This window comes from Nothobranchius furzeri, chromosome 9 (assembly GCF_043380555.1).
Source record: "Nothobranchius furzeri strain GRZ-AD chromosome 9, NfurGRZ-RIMD1, whole genome shotgun sequence".
Classification (NCBI taxonomy): Eukaryota; Metazoa; Chordata; class Actinopteri; order Cyprinodontiformes; family Nothobranchiidae; genus Nothobranchius; species Nothobranchius furzeri.
The window spans coordinates 21,183,628-21,205,936 of NC_091749.1; the positions used below are offsets into that span (position 1 = coordinate 21,183,628).

General features: G+C 40.4%; 1 long non-coding RNA gene across 1 annotated transcript; it reads right to left on the minus strand.

Annotated features, from left to right (window-relative positions):
* Nucleotides 1–5,031: 5,031 nt before the first annotated feature.
* LOC139071661 (uncharacterized) lies at nucleotides 5,032–6,833 on the minus strand. The gene is made up of 4 exons (XR_011521487.1): nucleotides 6,717–6,833; nucleotides 6,086–6,181; nucleotides 5,906–5,995; nucleotides 5,032–5,438 (listed from the first exon to the last, which is right to left on the minus strand). It is a non-coding gene; the product is annotated as an uncharacterized lncRNA (long non-coding RNA).
* Nucleotides 6,834–22,309: the final 15,476 nt, after the last annotated feature.

The window sequence follows — 22,309 nt, forward strand, 5'->3', positions numbered from 1 at the left end:
TAGCAGTACATTGGTTTGGACAAAGCTTTACTGATATAAAATATTATGGGTTGGGATTGAATGTACAGTTTATGCACATTTATTTTAACACATATTTATAAGAATTAATTGTGTACACAAGAAAACAAGGAAAAAATGACAGCTTATTCGCAAAAAGATGTCTTACTAGTCCTGTTTGTTTAATACAGGCCAGGTGACCCTTTAAGGGTTTAAGGGTGGCGAGCTAACGATTGACCAGGGGCCAGAAGACCTCCTTCATCTTCCTACTGGTCTGGTAGGAAGTTGTCTCCGGCAACGTTCGTCATGGACATGGAGCAAATGGAAGACTGTCGAGTAATGGGAATTGTCAGTTTGAATGTGGTGACTGCAAGAAGAAAACGAGGGACAAATGTGTCCGTGTTGAAAAATCTGAAATACTAACTCAGTAAAAACACATAATAGTAAATATGGACCAGAGACATGCTTGCAGTGGTGGTGGAATACCTCCAGAAAAGCTCTATGCTTCATGTTGTCTTTGTGGGTAATTTCCACAACACTCCAATTCCAAAGAGAAATCACCTCCATCAATACATGTGGACAACTCCACAGCTGAGCTGACAGACCTGGCGAGGTCATGGGTTCTGGAGAGGACAGTCTAACAGATTCAGGAGCTACAATGTGGTTTTTGAGATGGCCATGGAACACTGAACAAGCTCTACACATTTAGGGGGATCCTGGAAAAGTCATGGGAGTTCGCCCAAACAATTGATTTGTAGAGTTGTAGAAGACATTCGACCACGTCCCTTGGGGAGTCCTTTGGGGGACTCTGCGAGTAATGGGTACCAGTTCACTTTATTCTGACTATTAAGTCTGGGATTTGAGAAATTACTAGGGATGAGCCGGATACTCGTTTCAGACGAGTATCCGGAATGGATAAAGCATTTTTGACGAATACGAGCATGAAACGAGTAAACCTCATAAATATCTGTAATCATGCTGAAGGAAAATCCTCATTGGGTAACTGACTGTCTTCACGCTCTGTGATTGGCCAGTCACATAGAGCGCCCGCCCCTCCCTACACACAAAACTCTCTAGCCAGCCGGGAGAGCAGTCTGTCCAGCTCATCCACGCACACACACAGATAGTAATGGATCTCGCTGTGATTGTTTCACTGTTGCTCACGTTTCTTCAGTTTTCCCTAGGTCTTCTTCAGCTCGCCTCTTTTGCGGTTGAATATTTAAAGTTACTTTTTTCGTAACTTACATGGTACATTTGACAAGACAGAGCTGATGTGCTGCATCCAGGGGCGTCGGACTGGGGGGGGGGGGGGGGGGGGGGGGTACCATTCACCCAGGGCCCACTGCAGGGAGGGGCCCTGAGACAGCTTTGAATAAAAATGTTTTATTGTTGTTGTTTTTTCCCCCAAACTTACTTAATGTCTTAATAAACTTCCCTTTACCTGGATAAAGGGATTAAGAAACAGAATTTTGCCTTAAAAATAATAACTGAATAATCTCTGAGGCATCTATCACCCCTTAAAAATGTGCAAAGTGGTTTAGTCCACACCAGCGGCCAGGGGCTGCACGGCCGCATGTACAGCTATGAGACATCGCAGATGCCGACAGCCAGAGCTGGAGGCAGGAGAGTCAGTCATGTCTTTTCCCAAGAAAGGGAAATCTGGCTTCCAGAAAAGAAAAGAAAAGAAAAGAAGGAGAAGGAGAAAAAGTTAATTGAACAGAAGCAAGTATTGACTAGGTTTTTCAAGAAGGAAGGTGAGCAGCAGCAGAACACAGTTTTAGCTGATATTAGCTAGCTCTCAGAAGCTGCATTCATGTTAGGTGTTCAGTGTTAAACGCCTTTAGTTTCACCATCAAGATCAAATATAAATTAATTAGTGTTATCAGTGAAAACACTAATTAAAATATATATATTAATCAGAATTATTATCGCGGGCGACCGCCGCCAATTAATTCGCGAACCTCGCAGTAAAAACAGGTTCACTCTGTGTGGATATTTCAGCTCCTTCCCAGTCATGGACCAGGACAAACTTGGTATCGATGGATTCGTGGTAATCTCAGGAATGAGAAGCTGCCACTGTTTTTCGTATTGCATGATGAAACTGGTGTTAGAGGATTGTTATTGACTTGGTTAGATATTTTAAGCCTATTTTAAATTTCTTTATATTTGATCTTGAAAACGGACAATCTTATAATTTGGCTGATAATGCAGGGATTATAAAATTTAGAGTACATTACATTCACAGAGAGAACCTGGTTTATTTCATGTCATATGTATTTAATATATCAATATATATCAGTATCAGCAAAGCTTAACATCATGAACCATGACAGACATGACTGAAGAGCAGATGAAGATATCATGCCAGGCACTGATGAGAAAATATTACAAGGATCTCACAGCTGAATTTGAGAATGAGATGCTACACCTGAGAACAATATATGGTGCCACATTCCCACACATTCGGTCTCCTCTTGAGCTGCTTAATGCCATCTACAGGATGCAATTACAGAGCATTTTTGGAGAAGTTTGTATTAAACTGAGGATTTTTTGCACACTACCTGTGACTGTTGCTGGGGGTGAACGGTTTTTTAGCAAACTGAAACTGGTGAAAAATTATTTGAGATCAACAATGTCCCAGGATAGACTGAACAGCCTAGCTCTTCTTTCTATTGAAAGCCAATTAGCCCAAGGATTGGACTTTAAAGATCTCATAAGTGATTTTGCTAACATGAAGACCCGTCAGTGGGCATTTACTGGAAAATAAATTCCAGGATTTTTGTTTGAACACATTGTTGGCAAATAAAAATAATTATATGTGAAGTCTGGGCATTTCACTTTTATTATGCTGGCATTTGTATTTGCTCAATATAGAGGTTAAACTCAGATCATATTTATCATCTCTTCTTATAGCATGACAAAAAATGTGTAAGAGAGATATTACGTAATTGAGCATGGGGGCCCACCTAGAAGACTTGTACCTAGGGCCCAGAATTTGGTGCTACGCCCCCGGCTGCATCAGTCAATCACTACCTCAGCTCCGGTCGGGTTTTTAATTTTTTTTAACTCCATCTCTCTCCCTCTCACCCTCTCTATCACACACACACACACACACACACACACACACACACACACACACACACACACACACACACACACACACACACACACACACACACACACACACACCTTAATCAACATTGTTTTGTTTAAGTTTGTGTGGGGCAAAATGCCAAGAGCGTTAAAAAATCTATGCTTTCGTTCTTTTTTAAACACAGAAACAGTTTTGTTTACCTGTTTGTAGCTACGGTTTCGCCGACAGCTGCCGGCTTCTTCAGGCTGACGCTGATGGTGGCGCGTCACTTACTTCTCCGTGAGCGGGCAGTAGAGGGCGACAACGTCCTCTGCTGCCCGCAGATAAACGGAGAAGGAAGTGACGCGCCACCATCAGCGTCAGCCTGAAGAAGCCGGCAGCTGTCGGCGAAACCGTAGCTACAAACAGGTAAACAAAACTGTTTCTGTGTTTAAAAAAGAACAAAAGCATGGATTTACAAAGACACAGCAAGAACACACATAAGATGTTCAAAGAGAAATACGGACAACAAGGAACGAAGGACTTCCGCCGTTTGGAACGATTACACCAGAAACGCGCACGTCTAAGAAACCACCTTCGCTTCTGTTTAAGATGCCGGGACGAAAACATCACACCCACAAGCCTACAGCTGAAAACATCGATCCAGACCCAGACAGCACAAAATATAATAGAAAGAGCACAGAGAGCACTGCTCAAGGAGAGGATAAGGAACGTCATAACCAAACAGAGGCGTGTGGAGGACGAACTGGAAAGAGGACACCTGGACTTGAAAAGGAATTACAAACTTGATAAACAAATGGAGGAACTAATTAAAGGAGACATAACATGCTTTTAAGTTATTCCTTTTTACATCTAAATCCTTCAGTTGGGGTCTAAATACAGTAGAACTGCAGTTCTTTGGTCTGATTTCCTCATTATTGTTGCTCTACAGACCCTCATCTACCCCTGTTCTGAGGAGAGTCTTGAGAACGAGCCGTTTTTGGGTACTGTCTCTTTAAACTGGAGGAGGAGCTGTAAACTCCGCCCCCCTCCATAGTGCAGTCCTGTACTCTCCTCCCCCAGTCGGACTTTGTAGTTCTATAGAGAAATCATTATTTAGCATAGCAGATTTAGCATAGCATATTAGCATTTTTAAAACATGTGGGGAGAGTAGTTCATCAAGCTGTTCCAAGGCTGCTAACTCTCTCATGCATTTGTCTGTAGTCACTCACACACACCCGTCACTGCCGACGGAGGGACAAGCTAGCAGGCACGTGCGCGCGCGCGCACACACACACACACACACACACACACACACAAGGAATGCTGCTTGCTTATTTATTTCTATAAAAAATGTTTTAAAAAATGATACAGCTCATTAAAACACCATTAAAAGAATACATTTTATTAAGATCTCTATCTATATATATACATACATATAATTATAAATAATTTTATAAGTAGTCTTATTTTATATTGGGTGTCTTAATGGCTGAAAATGGATAAAAAGCAGTTACATTTTAATTTAAAGATTTGAGATTCTAGTCAAAAATAAAGAACATTCCTCCAAATGTTCTTTAATGTGATCATTATAATTCTAATGCTTACAACTTTGTTTTTATTGTCTGCAATGTGTAGCCTCTATCTTTATTAAATGTGTTTAGCTGTAAAGTGGTAATTCTCTCTAATGTGTACAGAGGTGGACATCAGTGCTGCAGTGAAATTCCCAAGATCAGTCTGCTTTGCTAACAAATATAGTTAAATCTTACCTGCATTCTAAATAAATACCGTTAGGTGAAAACATCAGTAGGCATTGAGTTGTTGATAAAATCCCTTACAGCCAGAATGGAAGAAGTGCATGCTGGGTCATCCTGGACCTGAGCCTGTTCTGTGTATTTACCTACAGGATGCAATAAATGTCTACAAGGCTGAGTTTGGACCATTACATCTAAAAGAAAACATACAATCAGTGATGTTTTTTAATTGTTTACATTAATATACAAATTTTCTAAGTATTAACCTCACAGCAAATAAGTAGAACAATATAATAAACAGGCTTTAGTAGTTAAACAGGCGTTGTGCACACAGGTGCTTTGTGTCTCGGTGCTGGTGGTATCTAGGTCTCAGAGTTCCTGTCCTCCTGCCGTCTTCTGTTGTCCTCAGGATACGGATTGATGTTTCCTGATGATGAGGGAGGGGCTGTATGTGGGCTTCAAACTGGTCCTGGATAACAGTGGGAGACCTCCGTTGTCTGAATACTGAGATCAGAGGGTTGGTGAGATGCAGATCTTCTCTACCTCATCTAGAAACGGAGTTGGTTCAAGGAAAACTTTTCCAAAGACCAGTTCCATGATGTCATCGTCATATTCTGCAATGATAGACAATAACTTTAATGACATATTTTGTTTACAAGCAGCTTTAGGAAAGTTGTTTCTTTAGCTTTCATGTTTATAGTCACGTTTGTGTTTTTTCACAAGTTCACTTTGCTGCAGTGACTTCATATTCTTACAAATGTAATAAAATAGTGACACTAAAATTATACAAATGATTCCTTATGAAAGGAAGCTCATTAGAGAGCAGTGCAGACAGACTTACTACATGCTGCAGCTGTTTTTGTAGGCCAGCTGCTGCTGAATTTGGGGAAAGTTATTCTGCACACGTCCAGATCAGATGGTCGATTACAGAAAATAATGTAATTCAATAATTTCTAAACAGACTAAACAAGTAAAACATCAAACAAATCACTCTGCTGTCATCAGACGGAGTGATTCAGGGGGTGAGGTGTTCTTAATGATGAGGGTGGCCTAGGAGTAGGGCTAAAGTGTCATCACTCACTTTGGTCTGGTCCAGCTACCATCTCTTTACTGGTGGGTCTCCTTCCTCAGTAGGTGACGTGAAGCTCCAACATCTGAACATTCTGTGTTCCTTAGAGGAGAAGAAAAGTAACATTAGCAAGCTGGCTAAATTATTTTTTACTAGCATCTCAAGGACTTGGAGAAGCAGATCTTCACTTACCTAAACATCAGACCAGTTTGTCCCAGCTGAGCTCATCAGGGCGTTAGTCTGACAGCCTGTCAGTGAAACACGGCTCCAGTCTTCTGGATGTTGACTCTAAAAAGCAAAGGAACATTTTTACTTTTGTTTTAATTATTTTACAGTTGATTTGATCAGCTTTCCGATGCTCACGCTCATACAGACGGTGAGCTTTGCTGCGTCTGACTGATGCAGAGTTAGTTTTTATATCTGCAGTGAGACAAAAAACTAACCTCACTTCACTCAGAGATTGTTCTTTAAAACTATTAAATCCACTGTGTTGACGCACTTTAATGACTTTGTCACGCTGCATTTTAGCTGATATGGGACTTTATTTACTGGATGCTAAGATTACATCACACTCATGTAGAATAACACACAGGCTCTCTGCTGTTACAATCAGTGGGAGGTTATCATCTGGTGTAAAAGAAGGCGTTGATCAGAAATCACGTTTTATTCCACGAAAATCAGCCAAATCCACATTAATCTGGGTGCTAACTTTACTAGCATACTGTGCTAGCGATAGCAAGCCGGATGCTAACGCTTTAGTGCTGCTAATGCCCGTAAATCTAAAGTAAAGTTTGTCGACATTTTAGAGTGATATGAAGCTTACCGCTCTGCTGCTGTGTCCCGGTGCTGCCACATTCAGATGCAAATGACTCCTTTTAGATAGATGAAGCCCTCAGTACTTACTAGCCTGGAGACACAAACGAACGAACCACGCGCACGCGCGCGCGCGCACACACACACACACACACACAAACACACACTACTTTTTCTTCTGTGTTTTTTTTAGCAGTAGTGTCATCAGCTCCTGGGTTTAAATACTGCCCCACCACCCTTCCTTAAAACGAGGAACAGTTTTGAGCTGTGTGTGGCTAAAATAACCAGACATTCTGCATTTTTCCAATAGGACTACAAAAAATCTTAGCGAGAAGAAAAAATGGCGGATTGGCTCTGTGTTTAGCCAGGGCCATTACCATATTTGGTAGTTATCCTGACTAAATTAATTACTGATGTAATAGATAATGTAAAAACTGAACGGGTGGACAAATATGCCCAAAACTTAATTATTAAATATCTAAATAGCAACTCCAGTGAATAATATAAGCCTTTTTGCTCACTTAGACACTTAAAATGTGAAACACACTGTGTTAACGGATAAAAAAGTGGGTTTTTCATGTTATGTCTCCTTTAAAGGACACATGATGGAAAAACAGGAACAAGAGTTCATAAAAGTGAAAGAAAGACACATAAAGAAGTTAAACAGTCTCATAAACAAGAAAAAGAGGGGAGAAATACAAGGCAACTCCACACCAAACTCATGGGTATGTAAAATTTCACGATACAAACTAACAGAAGCAGAAGAGAGCATATTAAAGAAAGGTTTAAACTTTGCAGTCACACCAAAAGAAATACCATATGATGAATTTATTGTAGCAACAGAACTAGCATGTCAACAGATCACAGATGAGGGAAAGAAAGCAGAACTCAGAAATAACGTAGTTGGGATATTAAAAAACAGCCAAATTCAACACAGCAATATTACAAAAGAAGAACAATCAGCCATGACAGCTTTATCCAAAAATGAACAGATAATTATTCTACCGGCAGATAAAGGAAGAACCACAGTAGTTATGGACAGAGAAAAATATAAACAACAGATGAAACAGATGCTAGAAGACAAAAATACATATGAAATACTTAAAAAAGATCCAACAGAAAACATTAAGAAAAACATGAAAAAATTACTGAAGCCACTGCACGAAAAAGGCAAAATAACAGAAAAAATGTACAAACACTGGATTCCCACAGCAAACATAACACCAAGAATATATGGAACACCAAAAATACATAAACAAAACACCCCACTTAGACCAATAGTTGACAGCATAGGTACACCAACATACAACATGGCAAAAGATATCAGCAGAATCATCAGCCCGTTATTAGGAAATACAGATCAACACTGCAAAAATAGCATAGAATTGGCAAAAGAACTAAAGGAAATTACAATAGAAGACAACGACATACTCATCTCACATGACGTCACATCTCTGTTCACAAAAACACCAACCCAAAAAACCATAGACATAGTAGTTAACAGAATCAGACAAGACAAAACTTTACACAAAAGAACAAACCTCACAGCAGATGACATAGCACAACTGATAGGACTGGTAGCTAACTCCACTTACTTCACATACGACAACACAATATACAAACAACTGGAAGGCTTCGCCATGGGTAACCCGTTATCAGCCACCCTGTGCGAGTTTTTCATGGAAGACCTGGAACAAAAAGCCATAGCCACCGCCCCCCCAAACTGCAAAATAAAACTATGGAAACGCTACGTAGACGACATACTGGAAATCATACCAAAAGGTCAAACAGAAACACTAACACAACACTTAAACAATATTGACGACACGGGCAACATAAAATTCACTTATGAGTTAGAAACAGAAGGCAGCATAGCATTTATGGACATGAAAATCACCAGGCAGACCGACGGGACCCTAAACATAAACACATACAGGAAACCAACACACACAGACCAATATTTATTATGGACATCAGAACACCCCACCATACACAAAATGTCAGTAATCAGAACATTATATCACCGAGCAAACATAATAACAGAAGAGAGAGACCGTAAACAAGAGGACAAACACATACAACACGCTTTAAAGACCTGCAGATACCCGACATGGGCAATAAACAAAGGAAAACAACAAACAAAAACAGAAAGCAAAGAACAACCCAAAAAAAGAACCAGAAACCCAGAAAGACAAGAACTAAAACCAGTGATAACCCTACCATACATCAGAGGCATAACGGAAAAAATAAGAGCAACAATGAAAAAACACAACATAAACACACCAACAAAGCCATACAATACAGTTAGAAACAGATTAGTACAACCAAAAGACAAAATATCAGCTGGACAAAAATGTGGAGTCATCTACGAAATCCCATGCAAAATATGCAATAAAACATACATAGGAGAAACCGGACGCCAACTCAATACACGGACAATAGAACACAGAAAGGAGTGCGAGAAAGAGGCAAATCGTAAACACACAAGAGCAGCAAAAGAAGAAGCAGAAAGTACAATAAAAAAGTCAGCCGTAACAGATCATTGCTTAAGAGAAAACCATATAATGGACTGGGACAGCACACGGATCATAACCACTGAACAACAAAAATACAAAAGATGGATCAAGGAAGCAATAGAGATAAGGAGACGTGGATATGGGACCATGAACAGGGACGACGGAGTTTACACGCTGGACCACGCATGGGACTGCATCGTCGGAGAGGGGAGAGCGGGCAGTAGAGGGCGACAACGTCCTCTGCTGCCCGCAGATAAACGGAGAAGGAAGTGACGCGCCACCATCAGCGTCAGCCTGAAGAAGCCGGCAGCTGTCGGCGAAACCGTAGCTACAAACAGGTAAACAAAACTGTTTCTGTGTTTAAAAAAGAACGAAAGCATGGATTTACAAAGACACAGCAAGAACACACATAAGATGTTAAAAATCAGTTTAATCAAATTAAAATAAAAAAATATACATAAAGTTGTGTCTGGTTCTAGTATTTCATCTTTCCTAGTTCCTACTGCATGAGTTCAGATGTATTAATCCATGCACTCAAATAGTAATGTTCTGATTTTATTGAAACACTTGTTCTGTAATAGTTCCTTTACTATTGTGATCAAAAATATTTAATCTCAATTCTGAGGCTGCTCTTTAAATAGTTTTCAAATAAACAATACACATAGCAACTTCTGATCAATCCTTATCAATTTCAGACTTAAAATAATATATTGATGTAAACCACACCCACTTCCGGTTAAACCACGCCCACTTCCGGGTTATACCACGCCCACTCCGAGTACAGATACAGATAATTTAGTTGGTTGAACAGATACAGATACAGATAGTGGTGTACTCGCTCATTCCTAGAAAATACATACAAGTCTTTCTGTTGCTGCATTGATTTTGCAGTGTTCTAAATCTGAACCCAGTAGAGACGGAGAGCTGATGATACCTCTTTACACACACACACACACACACACTGCCCTGACTATGTGGAAATCTGGTTTATCTATCAGTACACATGTAGTGGAGTTGAACCCTAAACCAGCTGTCTGCTGGGTGTGGATGGTTAGGGTTAGGGTTAGCCCCACAGAGGGTTTCACCTTCCAGCTAATGGCACCACTTTCCTAAATGCAAAGAGAGTCTACATTGTGTGTGTGTGTGTGCACACACCATGAATGAAGTCCAAGATTAAGAGTGAGCAGTTTCAGATCTTTTAGAAGAACTTGCACCAACCCACCTTCCAGTGTTAAAGAGACAGACCTACTCCGATCACTCAACCAGAAGTACAGAGTGTGCTAAACATTGTGGGTCTTAATCCCACACCATACACACCCTTTAATTTTCTGTGTTGGACCAGGCTCTGCTCAGAATGGAGACCAGCTGTTCCCGACCATGTCAGGGACCAGGTTGTTCCTTTCTGTTCTTAACAAAATCTGATGGTACAAACCAAAACAGGGCATTAATTTGTGTTTCCACTGTTGCCTCAATTCCACTAATCCCTAGCCTAGTGAACTAGACCAAATTCTTGCATTGCAAAGTTTGGTCTAGGAATGCTCCACTGGAACCCCTGCAGCCCCTAACAGCAGTCTGGCTGGCCAATCCCCGCTCTCTAGAGGGGTTTCAAACACGTAAAGAGTTGTGATTGGTCCATAATGGTGGGCCAATCATAGTGCTCTATCTGCTTAGTGAACAAATCACAGAGCTTTATCCGTTTTGTGGACCAATCAGGGCATTCTATTTGCCTGGTGGGTGGGATGATGCAACAGAGTGAAACAAGATGGCGACAGCTCGTTTGAAACGGCTTTTACAGTGATCCCTCGTTTATCGCGGTAGATGCGTTCCAGACCTGGCCGCGATAGGTGAAAATCCGCGAAGTAGGGACACCATATTTACAGTATTTATTTAACAGGTACGTATTCAGTATTCAGACTTTTAAAACCCTCCCTTTACATAGAATTTTTTTTACTTGGTTTATTTACAGTTTTATTACAAAAAGTGCATTTTATGACGAAATTGATGAAAAGAAAAAACAGGAATTTCTTGATATTTCGCATAGAAAAATACCGCGAATCGGTGAAAAATACCGCAAATCAGCGAATTTCCCTTGAATAAGGCTCCAAAGAAAAAATCTGCGAAGTTGTGAATCTGCAATAAATGAACCGCGAAGTAGCGAGGGATCACTGTACATCAATTTTGGACTATTAGAACTTGGGCTTCACTAGAATCAGGAGCAGATAGATGTATTTAAGAGCTTTTTTTTTTAGAAAAAATGTATTCTCCTTCTTTAACTGCGGACCGCCTCATTTACCGATAGCTGTTGCGGTGAGTATGTCACATTCATTGTCCAGTAGCATGCGGAGATCATTTGAAAGACAACGGTAGAACCCGCCCCACAACCGAGAACCGTCAATGGAGCGTTGCCAGACTAAATTATACATTTATTTAGTTTGGCTTGCCAGGCTAACTAATACCTGCTTTGACTGACACCACTCTAATCTGTGTGATTGGACTGTGCTTCCACTAGTACCAAGTATCAGCTCTAGCTCAAATTTTCAGAACCATTCTCTGAGGATTTCTGTTCACTCTGAGTAGAACCATGATGCCTATTGAAAGGGCTGTCGATCACTGATTGGCTAAGGGGTGGAGTCGCTGGTCACTAGTTGTGCCGTGTCACACTGGTCTCACAGCTACCAGCGAGCAAATAAACAATGTGGTAAGAAATAAAAGTAAAGCACTATTACGATCGATAAAGGATGCCGTGTCACAGGAGCGGGTCAGACCGACTGAAACTGAAAGTGGTTTGAGCAAATGGAGGTGATTTAGGTCACAGGGCAGCGGCAGCAGCATCCTGCACACACCCTCTGCTATTTCAGGCTCCACAAGGATGATGGTGAATGTTTTGTGTCTTTGCTTTGATTTGAAGTTACTAATCCCATCAATGGAGAGCATATTTTAGACCAAACAAAAGGCTGACCCCACTGTGTTCCCGATGAAGCCTAAAAATAACTAGCATCAATGCTAACAAAGCAATGTTTGTATTTTTCTCTCTTTGCTCTGTGTGTGACCTTCAGTTGTGGGTTTGTTTGTTCCAGAACATCTCCTGACATGCGAGGAGTGTTCAATTACTCAGTGTTTATAACAGCCAAGCTCCCCGGGTTCGCCCCCGCTGTCCGAGGCCTGCACCGGCCTGACCTGTGGCCCAGCAGAACCTCCACGCTGCGGGCCAGGGGCTCTCAGCACAACGCCGCCTCCTGCTGCCGTCGGTAAGGAGGTCTTTGGGTGGTGTTAAAATGGGTGAAAGCTACTAAAATATTTCCTCAATATTCTAATAACAAAGTTAAAAAATCCAATAAAACTTCAAATTGATCAAATTAATATTTGAAAGCTTCCAGTAACCATATGATGAAACGTGTCTTCTGCTGATCAAACTTAGTTTTTCATTTGTTCTTTAATCGTTTCACACAAAGCTGAACTGGTAAACTATAGTCTGGTGTTGATGCTCAGCCTGCTGCATTTATGTTCAGATCTGCCTTGTGTGGAATGGAAAGTCTGCTCACCATTACTGTTCAACTGGATAGATCTTATATTCACTAATGTAAGTGCACTGGCTGGAAGCCATGCTTTTGAGCTTCTGCTGTAGAGCTAAACTGTAGCTACAGAACTACAAATGTCCCAGCACCCGGAGGCCTGGTTAAAGACTGAAGGTTTGCTGTGATTGCTTCACTGGAGACTCATCTGAGACTCAACTCTTTTAAATTATTTAAAGTTTTTCCTATATTTTCTGTTAAAGGTGTGAAACACTCATTTAATCAACACATTTGCAGTGGTCTCTATATGCCTTGTAAGTCATACTCTGGGAAAGAAAAATACAATTTTCGGTAACTAGAAGGGATCCACATCACAGTAATCTGATCTCATGTGAAACACTGATGCTTTATCTCCACAAATAACACAAGCCTGGAGGAGTTCTGCTGCGTGGTGGGGTTGCTAATGCTAACAGGTAGCTTCTACTAGCCGAGAAGTTCTTTGCTGTTTCCTGGACGCTAAACCAACAGCAGCCTTCCCCGTCACGAGTCAAGATGGGTGAGTCTATAAATGTCAACTAGAACACCCCCCCCCCCCACGGACAACGGCCAGAGGCGAAATTAGCTGCTGTCCCTCCTCAGTTGCACAGACATTCTTTATCAGCAGTCAGCTTATCCAGCTGGGCGGGGATCGTGTGAGGCTGCCATCACAGATAACACTCAGCTCCAGAGGTGTGGTGGTTGGGTGGGTCTGCTGCTGGACAAGGTCGCAGCATCAGTGTGTCACAAAAACAGTTATTTAAACACCAGAAGACGATGGAAGCACGTTTCTGAGTCAGTCTTTTGAACCACTGATATATCCAGCAAAGAAACCATCTGCTTTGCTATGATGTGTAATTTAATGACTTGAATCGTTTTAGGTGGAATCTCACAAAAAAGAAGAAAAGAAAGAAAATGAGTTTTAAAGGTTTAAGAAAACTCTTAAATCCAGCCAGGTGTGATGGGAAGGCTTTGTCCTGAGGGTAATGTTAGCCACCAGATCTTTGGTTTTTGTTTAGTAAAAACTGTAACTCCAGCAGTAGTTATCTAAAGATCTCAGCTTCTGATTCACCAGATGACTTTATTGACTTTACTGAGCCCAGACTGTGTAAGACCACTCACCACAGTAAAGAGCAAGATCAGACTGTTAACATTGTTTCCACAAAAAATTTGATTTTTGGACGAAAATGAGTTGTTTTGATTAATTAAAGCCTTTAAAATTAAAATGTGTATTTGTACTTGACCTATTTTATAAAACAATCAGACCTAGTCTTGTTTCTGTTCAGGGTCACAGAGCACTGGAGTCTATCTCCAGAATTAGAAGATGACTTCACTTGGATGTTTTCTTCAGTGGAGGAAATTGAAACATGCACAGAGGGTTCTCAGCTAGGACTTGAACCTGCAGATTTCTGTGAGGCAGCAGGCCTTCCTACTGCACCCCACGCAGTGAGAAAGAAGCATTTTTTTTATCAACAACGACAGTCTGACCGACAGAAACGATGTGATGGACAAACCTGTAAATGGCCTAAAGACTCCACCCATTTTCTGCTCTCATTGGTTGGTCTCTTAGCCAATGGGAGATTCTCATGAGCAGCTCCATTCATGAGAAGCCAGCATGGAAATGAATGAAGAAGGGGTGGAGCTTCAGGACCATTCTAATAAAGAGCCTCTTACTGACTCCTCACCGTCCTCCTGTAGTGGCAGTCTGAGACAGGATCTACAGCAACAAAACATACACACCCTCACCCATATCATCACTGTATGGTTCAGAATTCGTTTGGCTTACTAAAGTACCTCCATTAAACCTTGTTAGAATAACATATTTAGACATAACTTTCTTCTCTGATCCCTAAAATCCTTTGTTGCTTTGTAACAGTGTAATCTCTTCTTCTTGAGCAAGATAAAGAAATTCACACGTAAGACTTGTAACCGAACTGGCTACTCCAGTATGAAGTGTTGACAAGATGTCTGAGCTCATGGTGGCCACAGTTCTCATGTGGAGTGATCAAAGCGCACCACAGGTGAGCTTGTAATGAGCGTTTATGTTTTTTCCTGCTTGGGCGGTGCGGGTCAGTCGGGGAAATGCATATCAACAAGAGCACGGACCAGACTGATGGTGACAGTGCTGAGGAAAACTGCAGGAAAAGTGTTGAGTGTTACAACATCACCATCCTGCACAGGTGCAACGCCCATGGAGACATTCTCTGCTGTTTCCTGGACACTAAAGCAACAACAGCTTCCCCGTCATGATGGGTGAGACCATGAACTTTTAGTGGCAGTGTGACGTAGATCTGTCAGGATTTTCAGATCCTAGAGTTTCACCATCTATTTTCTAAGCTATTGCAGGAGAAAGGTTTAAGAGACTATTTTCATGTTCAGCCTGCATAAAGAACCAATCGGATTTAGAAAAGAACAAGTTAAAAACTGTTTTTCAGTGAACTTGGCCTTTAACCTGCCGAATGGCCTGTTTCATTGGGGGGATAAATCTGTAAAACAATCCAAATACCAAAGCAGGGTTAGAAAATTCCGGTCATCAAAGCTGTTCATCGTGAGTTGCATGACGTTCGCTGGACTATTTCAGAGGGCCTGAGCTAGTCAGTTAAACTCAAACAGCCCAGAGGTGTGGTGAGAGAGCTGTCAGGTTTGTCAGATGTGGCAATATTATAAAAGCCAAATGTGAGGTCCATGGCACAGAATGTGGCCCTGCCTCCCAGGTCTGCTGATCGGGCAACAGATGAGCTCTTTTCACTGTGAGCATTCAGCCAGCGGTAATAGACACATATTCTGTCTTAGGGCCAACAAGTGGACACATCTGCCACTTTCGTACAGAGCTTTAAAGTGATGGCCCTGTCAGAGGTGTTTAGGATGCAAACAGGGACCCATCTTTCTTCATTCATGGAAGCCACCGACCTGAAAACAAGAATATCTTTTTTTTTAGTTTGTGTCTTGATGATGGTTTATTTAGACTAGATCTGTCTTCAGAGAGAGGAGAAGCTTGCTCTGGGGGAGTAACTGCCTGTGTCAGCTCAGCAGTCCCATTGAAATCTGGGATTGTGTCACCTCTCCACCTGTTCTCGCCAGACAGCCTGTGGGAGAACTGCTTTATCTCAGGTGTTTGAGTAAACTCAGGTTTGCTCTAGACCTGCCAAAACTGGGAAGACTGAGGTGATTTAGGAGGTGCTCGATGACATATGTGCCCAAGATGACAGGGTCCTTCTGCCCAGGAGCTACTAAAGCAGGCACTTTGAACACGCATTCATAAACGTGAATTCTTCCACAGCCAACAAGGACATTCTGAAAACCGTCAGGTAGTGTTGCAAGCTCTGCGTTTTTAGGCACTGCTCAGCTTCAGCGCTGAGAGTGCAGGCCATGGAGCCAGTGTTCCATTTCCACTGACCAAACTAGTGCAAAACTGGGTGGATCTAGCCTGGCTTGCCTGACTCGTCCTCTGTTTAATTCTGCACAGAGAGAGAGAGTCTGGTTACTCACAGGCAGAGAGGCACATGAGGGGCGGTACTAGGCAGCTCAAAAATAACCAATCAGATAAAAGATGGAAATGCTGACTACTACGCAACGCTGTAGTTTTTTAGCTGTTGTAAAAATAAGCATCAGGCAACGACACAAACATCATTTATTTATTTAGAAGAAATGCTTTTAGCGCTTCTACTTGTTTTAAAGACGTGTCCAAGTCATTTAGACCAGAGGAAAGAGCCACAGCGAACTCCGCTTCAGTCGCCATGTTTATGACAAACTCGGTGTTATGATGTGTGACGTACGCCACTCTGCGCTGATTGGCTCGGTTAAAATTCTAAGGGGGTGGGGTTATTTGAATAGGAGAGCTCCCAGACCCTTTCTCTGTGCAGAATAAACAAAGGAGTCTGGCAGGCCAGGCTAAGGTGGATTATCTTTCTAGTTTTTCTGTCCCGATTGTAAAACCAGTCTAGTCAATTGACCTGGACTGCACAAGTCTTGGGACTTTTTTGGCCCCCTTCTGTTGTAGGTCCAGACATTTGTGGGGCGGTACGGTTTGGGCGGAGCAACAACACAGTCCACTGATTGGGGGACAAAAATGTCAGTACTTGCAACAAGCAAAACAACCCTCAGAATTACTTTGTCTTTTCATTAGTTCTACACAGATGTGGGAAAATGCCAGTAAGCTTTGGTCATCTTCAGAGATCCATACGTTCCTGACCGTCATCGTGAGAGTCCACACTCAGGAGGAGCTAGACGTATCGGTGAGGAATGAACGTTTTTAAAGAAGTTTCACAGCGGATGGGAGCAGATGTCGGAAATTAAAGAAGAAGTTAAAGCCCAGTATAGAAAAGGACCACCGGAGTGGAAATGGGAGAAATACACTGTTATAGGAACATTTATGTTTATTAACTCTTGATCACTGACTCAATCAACTGAATGTAAATGTATTGCTCTATGCCCTTTTGCATGACACACCCACACAAGACACACACACACACACACACACACACACATTCTTGACTTCCCACATACACACAAAATCTCTCTCTCTCTCTCTCTCTCTCTCTCTCTCTCTCTCTCTCTCTCTCTCTCTCTCTCTCTCTCTCTCTCTCTCTCTCTCTCTCTCTCTTTCCCCATCTCCATCTCTTGGTATAAATAAACTCTGTGACCGGATGTTCGGGACATTTTGCCTCGTGCATCATGCCACCGTTATAACTGTTTGACTTGTCTGCTCATTGTCTTCTCTCTTCACTATAGTAAATGGGGTATTGATAAACATATTGATAAAATCCATGACATACACGGAGGTGCTACGACATGCTGCATGCTATTTACATCAATCAAAGTTTATTTATAAAGTGCTTTTCCTACAAAGCATGCTACTCAAAATTGCTTTAAAGATTAAAATGACCCCACATAACCGTCATTCCCATTCCTCTCACACCAATTTAAAAGCACTGGAGCAGTCACACCCCCTAACCCAAGTCCCGTATAGATACACTTAAGAACATCAGTAAAAATGATTTTGGACTGAGTTCAGGTGGGCCAGATATGGTAGGGCAAGGCAATCTTTACCATAGACCTATGCTATAACTGGTGCATGCACGCTGGATCCCCCTCCAATACAAAGAATAAGAGAGCCTTTGGTTGCAGAGGCAGAGTCTCAGCTCAGCTCAGGATGTTCACCCTGAAGCTGTCCACTGTTCACCATTCTTTTTTTCAATTTATTTTTTAGCTTGCCATTCTTTGTTTATTTTAGAGCAGCTGAGTACACCTCAGGGACTGTTTTTTATCGTGGAGAACCAAAAAATGATGAAATGTGGCATTGGAGACATGTCAACTCTCTCCAGCAGGTAAAAAAGTGGATTTTCTTTACTATAACACAGATTATTATGACCATGAACCTACAAAAGTAAGACATAATGCTTTTAACTTCATGAAATTAGCTTTGTTTGTTTTGCTGAGTTAGCATTTATTTTAGGGCCGGGACTTTAACGCGTTAATTACGATTAATTAATTACAAAAAAAACGCGTTAAAAAAATTAACACATTTAATCGCAGCTTGCATTTCATGCACGGCGGAACCTTTGTCATTGCACGTTTTCCTCGTGGACCGAATATCACTGACGCACACAACAATGCACAGTGGCTAAAGGCTACTAAAACAGAATAAAAATAGAAAGAAGTTGCCTTGCTTGGACTGATGCAGGATTTAGGAAACACATCCGCCTGTTTTCTTAACTTGGAAAAAAAAAACTTTCAGACAACAACGGAGTCCATGTCGCGAACATTTTTCATAGATCGTCTATGCTGCAGCTGCACCAGGAAACTTTACAAAAGTTGCGGTAAGCTATATTTTTAACATTTACGTAACATCTGTGCAGTGCTGAAAGCACCAGACAGAATTATTCTTTCCCCTAACAGTAGTTTATGAAAGTAGTCAGACAAACGAGTGGCACCTGGCTGCCGCTGGGAGAAAGCTCTGTGTTCTCACTGCTCTGTAAACAAGTGGTGGGCGGTGCGTTCCACCCCTGGGCCTTCAGTGATTTCCTATTCAGTCCAATCTAATTTAATACACCTTAAAATACCATCAATAGGACATCACAGCTGGAGAAACCTCTCACACACACACACACACACACACACACACACACACACACACACACCAGTGGCTGGTCAAGACACATAATTTCCAGAGTCTTTAAAATCAAACTCGCATTCCCAGTTGAGAGTAGTTAGCTGACCACGGATACCGTCAAATCTCAGAAATGAAAGACGGGTTTAAGAGATGAGACAATAAAATAAATAAGTAAAGCAAACACATTATTTGCATTTGTTTTGGAGAAAATTGTACCGCGAAACAATTGAACATGTTGGCGCAGCTGCACACACCATGTTGTACATAATATAAATTGCATAGAAACCGAACACAGAATAATTTCATTTTGCCATTTTATTTCGTTACCATTTATTGATTATTAACAAAATAAAATGACAAAACATAAAAAAAATACTAATAAAATGTTTCTACTCACCAACATAAATGTCCAGCATGGATCTCCTCCTCTCCTGCTCATTAGAAAATAAAATCCATCCTTCTTTCTTTCCTCAGGAAAACCTCAATGGCTCTGTACAGTTTATCTGTGCTTCAGGTCCATGAGTGGATCCTTTTCTATGGACATGGAGGCTAATGCTGAAAGACGTGTCTGCCCGGTCGTGTTTCTGGCGTACGTTTTAACGTGCTTTAATGCTACCAAATCCATCTGATGCGAGCAACAGGCATTCCCAGCAGAATAACCTGCAGCGGTTCTCTGAAGCTGTTAGCCATGGGTACCGTTCATAGTTGCTTGCCTGAAAATGACGAACAAATCCTTTCCCCTGCTGGGACAAGCCAGCTAGCATTGGAGTCGGACGACCTGTTCTCACAAGATCCATTTTTTCTTGAAAGGTCCGTCTTGAAAGTGGTGTGGCAAGTTAATCTGCAACCAAGTCTGTCCCTTCTCCTCTTTCAGCCATCATGTGTTCAAAAATACACCGATAACTGCCTATAGATACAAATCTCTGTGTTTAGTTTTGATATTTTGCTTCATGCCGCTAGAAAAGTTCTAACTACTGCTTATCCAATCACAGGATGCATTCATGTCAACTTTTGCGTGAGGCCAGCTAGCTGGCCCGGGCCAAGCTGACTCGTGAGCTTGACTAGATCGTCTCTGTTCACTTACAGCGGACAGTGGGCTTCTCGATTGATTCTGAAGGCCTAGAGCAGACTTAATCTGCCTGAAAACACAAGCTAGCTTAAATCTGATTGGATAACACCCAGCCTTGGTATTTTAACACTGGAAGCGCCCCTTACCAAAAAGAAGTACACTGAAGTATACTTGAAGTATACTAAAAATGAATACAGTATACTTCCAAGTTTACTTTCAATGTACTTATTAGAAGTATAGTTATCCGAGTACATTTTTTAAATACTACTAAGTATACTTTAATACGTACTTACATTAAAGTTTACTTACATTTAGACTATACTTGTACTTGACTCTATCAGAAGTATATTTCACCAAGTAATGTATAAGTATACTTAATATATATATATATATATATATATATATATATATACTTATATATATACTTATATATAATATATAAGTATATATATATATATAAGTATATATGTATATATATATATATATATATATATATATATAAGTATATATGTATATATATATAAGTATATATATATATAAGTATATATGTATATATATATATATATATATATATATATATATATATATATATATATATATATACATACAGTTGTGGTCAGAAGTTTACATACACTTGTAAAAAATATAATATAATGGCTCTACTGAGTGTCCCGTTATTTCTAAAACTCTGATTTTTCTCTGATAGAGTGATTGGAACAGATACTTCTTTGTCACAAAAAACATTCATGAAGTTCGGTTCTTTAATGTCTTTATTATATATATATATATATATATATATATATATATATATATATATATATATATATATATATATATATATCGATAGATAGATAGATAGATAGATAGATAGATAGATAGATATAGATATATATATTTGGAACTTTTTATTTTTGAATTAGAACAACAACATTTACATGGAGATGCATTTGAGTTTCTTCTTCCCTTCTCCAGGGCAGTGTTTCCCTGAACAAAGTTCAAATTTCCTTGTGGCCATAAGATCTATCCAACTTAACCAAGTCACCAATCAGTACATATAGTTCTGACAAGCTTTCTCTGTATTCATCGTATCTGCTCTCTTCTACATTCTACATTTTACTTTGATCTAGCTAAATAACTCACCCAAAAGACAAAAAAACATAAATAAAAAAAATAAAAATTAATAATAATAATTTTCACACGAGAGTACTATCTTTCTAACATTTGTTTTATTGGTTCCCGAATTTTTTCTAATTTCCCTAGTCCCAGTCATAGTCTTGCATTAATTTGTTCCATTTTGTAGACCTGTCTAACTCTGTCTCTCCACTGTGCCACCCTTGGTGGTTCTGTGTCCAGCCATAAAACTGTAATACACTTCTTGGCAGTCATAAGCAGAATTCTGATTACGTATGTCTCCATTATGTGTGTACAATTTTTGGTACAGCATTCCCAGTACAAACCATTTTAACTTAAATTGTAATTTCACCTTCCAGGTTCTTTCAATTTCTCCCTAACACCTTCCCAGAATGGTATGAATTTAGGGCAGTCCAAAAATATATGTGAAAAGTCTCCCACTAGCCCGCATTTTCTCCAACATAAATTTGAAACATTACTATTTAGACATGATAAGTGGAGTTTTAAAGCATGCATCTTCACCTTCCATTCAAATTCCCTCCAAGACGGACTATTTGTAGTTTATGGCCTGCTTCAAGTGTTTCCTCCCATTCCTCATCTGTTATCATTATGTTCACTTCCAGTTCCCATTTTTCTTTAATATCTATATTCTTAACAATCAAATCCTGTTGTAAAGCTTTATATATTTTGAAATCAGTCCTTTTTGACATGTCCTTTCTGTTTAACATAATCACTTCCTCCATATTAAGTTTATCCTTGCTTGAAACTTTGCCTTATTTTGAAATAACTACTCTGTCTGTCTGTCCTAAATAACATATTAAGCATGAAATTACGAATTATTGTGAAATTACACGCACAGGAAGTGCTTTTATTTTGTAGCATTTGCTCAGTCAGCTCTCGAAGCTTCTCAGCAGACCGAGAAGAAGAGCAAGGGTTGGAGGAGCATTAACCGTCGGAGGTCGCGCTTTTGTTCTGCATCTGCACTTGACAGTCACTGGTTCTGCACCACTGAGTTAAATGTAAGTAGCCGCCGTAAAAGTTGCTTAAATGTTTTAAATGTTTTTAAGACGGACATGGTGAGTAATGTTGGCCACGTAGCAAGCTAATATGCTAAGTCATTGCATGAGTTAGCTGTGTTATTAACTTTGTGTGTGACTAAAGTCCGTTTATTTAATGAAATGAGCAGCGCTATCTCATTATTAAAGGTTAGCATTACTTTAGATACTT